Source organism: Protopterus annectens, chromosome 6.part0, assembly GCF_019279795.1.
Source record: "Protopterus annectens isolate FY-2018-M chromosome 6.part0, PAN1.0, whole genome shotgun sequence".
Taxonomy (NCBI): Eukaryota; Metazoa; Chordata; order Ceratodontiformes; family Protopteridae; genus Protopterus; species Protopterus annectens.
In genome coordinates, this window is record NC_056737.1 from 1263253706 (window position 1) to 1263260271 (window position 6566).

A 6566-nucleotide genomic window follows, 5' to 3' on the forward strand; every position below is an offset into this window, starting at 1 on the left:
AAAGAGGTAAATAATATTGATTGCTGTTTATATGCAATTTAGCAATTGCATTCTTTCACTGTCGTTGCTTGAGAACTGCCACCAAAAATGGGTAAGTACTACTTTACTTTTGAATATGATATTCTGAAACATGTAAATATAAGGTTTTGCTTGATGAGCATCGCTACTTTAAATTCATCTTTGGGGAAACCATGTTCAAATGTCAAGCATCATCAAAAATGTGTCATGTCACTATGTGATTAAAAAGGTCAGATATGTATGTTAAAATGATAAAGACAAACCAATCATGTCTGTAGTAAACTTTATGGTCCTTCTGTTAATTTTAGGCCATAACATTTCTGGAATGCTGCTGGCTCAATATTCCTTTACCTGTGGAAAATGTATGAGCACTGACAGTCCAAGAATATAGGTACTAAAGGGGACTTCTGGTAAGATACCTTTCAAGCAGTGCAGGCTATTTCTGTATCACTCCATAGTCAGTAGAAATCAGTGGTAAAGACAGAAAAATTAGTCAATGAACAAAAGTAAAAAGTGAGAGAATGCTATCTTGAGGGAAAAACTCCACAGAAAACTCTAAATCAAAAACAGAAAGTACATCAGAAACTGGGTGCAGACCCACACACCAAGTGGTAAAATCTCTGACTGAATTAACACAGATGGATCTCAGGACGGATTCACCGGCCATGCAAGGTATAATGAATGGACCACTTAGCCTTCAAAATGAGTAATAAACTGTACTGTTATATAAGCAATAACAGAAGACCAGACAAAAATTGAAGAAACCCTATCTAAATATTCAAATGCATTCTAGTCAGACTAAAAAAATGGCCAGCATGAAGGAGAAAATTACTTTTTTGAGGTAAGACTACAAAAAGCTGGTACAGGCTAGAGCCCTTGGGAAAACTTAAGATTTTAAAGAATACCTAAAAAAAACAGAAGGAACCAACTGCTTCGAATATATTAGGGAACAGACCTGTGGCATACCACCTCAGGAGATATTATTAGAATGAGTGTACACAGTCAAGTAGGATGAGAAAGTGTGTGTGTGTGTGTGTGTGTGTGTGTGTGTGTGTGTGTGTGTGTGTGTGTGTGTGTGTGTGTGTGTGTGTGTGTGTGTGTGTGCGCGCGTGTGTGTGTGGTACTAAAGACTTTTTGCTTGAAAGAACAAAAACTTTCCTGGATTCTAAACCAACTCTGGCTGAAATACAAAGCTTTCACGGCATAAACAACTCAGCAATTCTCATATGAAGACAGAACAGATTGGGCAGCAGTGGCCCAAGGATTCAGAAGGGGTGAATAAAAAGGATGACAGATAAGTCTCAAAAGAAAGTCACAAGAACAGCAAAATACACTGTACCAGCAACAAATAAAGTGAAAGTTTACAAAAATCAACAGTTACCTGAATTACAGGAACTGCAGACGAGGAAGCTGTGAAATAAGGCAGTTGGAGGGGAGAAAAAAGTTGGCAATACTTCTATCTAGAAACTGGTGTTAAGCGATCAAGATGATGATGAGGAAAACCAGCAATAATGTGAAAGTAGGAAATAAATGTAAGAATTGTAAAGTGTCATATCCATAAGATGCAGTATGGACATGAGAAAAGTGATTTTGCAAGAAGAAATGACTAAAAAGTGGTCGAGGTGTGTTAACTGTGCTGAAGTGGTATGAGGACTCTAAAGCATAATTTCAAATCTGTCATCACATTTTAAAAGGACAATGCAGGAACTGAAAAATGTAACTATAAGTAATAAAAAACTTTATGTTCTTGGTAAAATGTGTATAATACATGTCTTGAAGTAAACTTGCATGTTACATTGCAAAGCAGCTCGGTATAGTATGCAGTGACCTTTGGGAGCATATCAGTGACTGCTGTTTTTGATAGTGACATTAAAGAAAGAAAGTACTTTTTCTTGACTGTCTTTATATACAGGCTATATACTATAACTTTTTGCTTGAAAGAACAGTCACTGATATGCTCCCAAAGGTCACTGCATACTATACCAAGCTGCTTTGCAATGTAACATGCAAGTTTACTTCAAGACATGTATACCCTCACCTAGAATGATGCCACAGTACAAAGACAAAATGATCGATTTTAACAATTGGCTAAAATTATGGTGTCATTCAAAGGGGATCCAGTGTCTGTCAGCCTGGGATGACATGCTCGACAAGCCATGTTGCTTCGCTAGGGATGGATTGCACCTGTCACCACTGGGCTTTCGGATATTGGCAAAGGCTCTTGCCACCCCCGTAGTGCCTTTTTAGGTAAGGCTCAAAAGCCAAACCCACCCCCATAGACAGCACAAGGAACAAGAAACTAAGGGTAATGCTGCTTAACGCCAGAACTCTTAACCTCAAGATGCACGCACTCGAAGCTCTCCTCAGTATGGAGAACATCGATATCTGTGCAGTGACAGAAACCTGGTTCAAGGCTCCAGAGAGCACCCCAGCACTACCAGGCTATACCTCATATCATGCTTTTCGGCCCCAAAACCCGGACGGAACCACAAATGGAGGGGGAGTTTCCATATTTATCAAAGATATCCACACCTCTAGGTTAGTGGCATTGCACGAAGTATCGGAGACCATCCATGTGCAACTAACAGTGGGCAAGACTGCTTTTCAGTTTATAGCATCCTACAGACCACCCTCTCAAAGTCAGGAATCCCACTCGGCTTTCCTGAAAACATTGGAGAACATGAAGATCTCTCCGAACACCATTATATTGGGCGACTTCAACTACCCAAACATTGACTGGGAGCACTACTCAAGCCCCAGCACCTTAGCCCAAAGGTTCCTGGAAATTATAAACTCAAATGCTATGGAACAACTAGTCACCACTCCCACAAGAGGGGACAACATACTGGACCTGATCATTACCAACATGGGGACTCTATGCTCCACACCAGAAGTATATCCCTCATTGGTAAGATCAGACCATAAATTAATTTCACTGGATGTCCACATCCCGACCCCACCCCCAGCACAGAAAACCACAGTGAAAAACTTCTCAAAAGTGAACTTCTCACTTCTCAAAACCGAAGTGGAACCCTTCAAGGCCCCAGGGCCAGTGGAAACTATGGCCCAAACTGCAGAATCCTATATAAACGCATTCTACGGACATCTCTAGGAATGCATGGATCATGCTATCCCAAACAAAACCAAGACCCAATCATCCAAAGGCAGGCGTCCAGTCTGGTGGACCCCTGCCATAAATAAATTGTACAACAGAAGGAGGAAGCTACTACATGATGGAGCAAAATCCCTAATAGGGAAGGCATCTCTGATCAGTACTAGCAAAAAATTACGATCCCTCATAAAATCCTCCAAGGCCAGCTTCGAGAGAAAAATTGCACAGGACACCAAAGACAATCATAAGGCTTTTTTCAGTTATGTTAGGAACCTGGGATGCAACTCCCAGACTTGTTCTGAGTTGATTCTAAACGACAAAAAATACACTGAACCCACAGACATCGCCAATATCCTGGCAGACAGGTTCAGTGCAAACTTCTCCACCCCCTCCCCCCCAAAAGAGCAAGTATATACTCCGGCAGAGGGCTGCCTCCCAAACATTTCTGATGCTCAGGTGAAGGCTGCCCTCTCCAAAGCAAAAAACACTGCTTCCATGGGACCAGATGGCGTCCCAGGTTGCGTCCTACATGAACTCCAAGAGGAACTAATCCCTCAAATAAAACAGCTATACAATCTCAGCCTCACTACAGGATATGTGCCCACAGAATGGCGTACAGCAACAGTGGTCCCACTCCACAAAGGTGGAGCCTCTACGGACCCTGGAAACTATCGCCCCATAAGCCTGACTAGCTTAGTCTGCAAGGCTATGGAGAGGATCATCATGGAGCTCATAAACAAAGACATTGGAGACCTACAGACACTAGATCCTACCCAGTTCGGCTTTGTCAAGGGCAGATCCTGCCTTTTGAACCTGGTTGACTTCTTCGAAACAGTCACCAAAGCCATAGATGAAGGAAATGTAGTCCACACAGCCTATCTGGACCTTGCAAAGGCATTTGACACAATACCCCACTCGGGCATCATAGATAAGCTATCCAGCTTAAATATAAACCCCTATGTCACAAGATGGGTCGCAAACTGGCTCAAAGACAGAACCCACAGAATGAGAGTTGCTGGAGCCATGTCAGACTCAAAACCTGTCACAAGTGGTATCCCACAGGGTTCTGTCCTGGGACCACTCTTGTTCGGTATATACTTTTCCGAGGTACAGGCAAATGTGGGAAGACTATGGCTCATCAAGTTCGCAGACAACTGCAAACTGGGTGCCATAATCGACTCTCCAGCTGACACAAACATCCTTCAAAAAGGTCTCACAGAGACAGATAATTGGTGCCAGCGCCATGGTTTAAAGCTAAATGCCAAAAAATGTATAGTCATACCTTTTGGCAAAAACAATGTGCCCACAAATTACCACATAGGCGGAAACCCATTAAGTACAGAGAAAGTTATTAGGGACCTGGGGACCCAAGTTGATAGCAATCTCTCCTTTGAAAACCACATTGCCAAAGTGGTTAGAAAGACCTTCTACATAGCCCACCTCATCACAAAGGGTTTCACATCTAGATCAAGAGAGGTAATTGTGCCCCTTTATTCATCCCTCATCAGGCCCATCATAGAATACAATGCCCCTTTTGGGATGTACCTTACCCGACACCTGCAGCAATTAGAAAGACCCCAAAAGTATCTCGCCAAGAGGATCAAGGGTCTCAAACAGATGCCATATGCTGCTCGGTTAAAAACCTCCAGCTCTACTCAGTTGCATACAGCCTACTTCGAGGCGATCTATGCCTGACATACAAAGCTATGTCAAATCCAGAATTAATGGACATGCTCCACCTCAGTAAATCTAAATCCCTTAGAGCCACACGCTCGAGGGACTTGAACCTCAGCACAGAAATAAATAGAACTTGCTGGAGGGACAGGTTCATAACCCAGAGGCTCCCTTCGCTCAGGAATAGAATTCCAGTTCATGTGAGGCACAGCACCTCACTGAATCTCTTCAAGAAGAATCTCGACAGGTGGATGGGGGATCGTAGATTTGTCCCAGGGATTACTCCCGTGTCACTATTAGACAGAGGCACAGTAAACTAAACCTTAAAAAGGGCAAAGTATACTCAAATCAAGGGGTGGCGTAAGCCATACAGAATCGGGCTAGGCTTATAATTGCCCCAGGGCAGATAGCCTAATATGAACCTATGAACAAGATATAAACTGGATATGAGCAATACAGTAAACTCCCTCTTATCCGGTCTCGCTGGGACAGGACCTTAGGCTGGATAAACTAATGGTTGAATTTATGCAAAATAGCATTCATGGGTTACAAATCAGATAGAATAACAGGATGTGTTAGTATGCATTTTTCTAATGACTATGATATCTAAAACTCAAATGTCTGTCATTATTTAGCCCAGAGGAGGCAGAACTGTTGTTCTTCTCTGTTATCTTTTGCAAGGGCTACAGCAGAAATTTGATGGCCTGTTAAAGAGAGGCCAAATAAGAGGGAGTCTAATATGATCTTACTCTGCTGGGGGTGTACTGATCATATTATATGTGCATTAAAATATAATAACTGCCCTGATCTATACAGGTAAAATTATAGACAAATGCTGTTAATTTATGCAGACAGTTTGCTTAGCAAAACAGGCTAGACAATCTAAAGCACAAAAATGGCAGCTCTGAATAGAGGAGTTTTTTTTTTTTTTTTTTTTTTTTTTTGCAAATGTACAGTTATTAGCTGTTTTTCCCATCAACAAGGGCCAACATGTACGTAGGTACATTCATTTAATCAGGAACTGCCTAATTTATGTGCTTTTAAGCATATGTATAAGAAACTTCATGATTAGTATTCAAAGGGAAACTGGCAAGAGATCACTGAAATTAAATGAAAGTTTGATACTGAGAGAAGTGAGTACCTTTTGCTAGAAGTTGTATTCCTAGCAGCCTTCATACTTGTATATTAAACATAACAGTGCACAATTAAATTTATTCATTTAAGAGTAGGCAGCGCACTATTAAAGCTAAACAAAGTGATCTGAGAGCAACCAAGTTGTTTTTCACATCTGAAATGGAAGCAGGGATAGAACCAGGACAGATGGTATCTGTGCAAGGGGAACACAGGTTCTAGCTCACACTTTCAGCATGATTAAACACAATTTCAGAATAGCTAAAACGTGTGGGGGTGCCTCTCTATTTGGGCCAACTGTCCCTATTTGGAATGGTAATGTCCCTTTTTGGAAAGTGTAGATAGTTCTGAGTATTTGCTGTGAGTTAAATGCAGTTGGTGATTTTAAAATGTATTTACTTTCTTGACCATGAGTGGATTCCGCGGTGGTACAGCGGTAGCGTTGCTACCTCACAGCAAGAGGTTATCCCGTTCGATTTTCGGCTTGGCTTTGGAGTGCCTTCTGTGTGGAGTCTGCATCTCCTCCCCACGGTTGGGTAGCGTTTGAAAGACATGCGTGCGTAAATGGGCGTGCCTTCATTGAAGGTTGGACGTCGAGCTGGCACCTCTGCGTTTCGTAAAAATCTACTGC

At 41.9% G+C, this 6566-nt stretch overlaps 1 protein-coding gene across 3 annotated transcripts in view; it reads right to left on the reverse strand.

Annotated features, from left to right (window-relative positions):
- The window catches only part of GTDC1 (glycosyltransferase like domain containing 1), a 3282804-nt gene that overhangs the window by 2533911 nt on the left and 742327 nt on the right, over positions 1 to 6566 (reverse strand). The gene's annotated exons all lie outside the window — the stretch shown is intronic.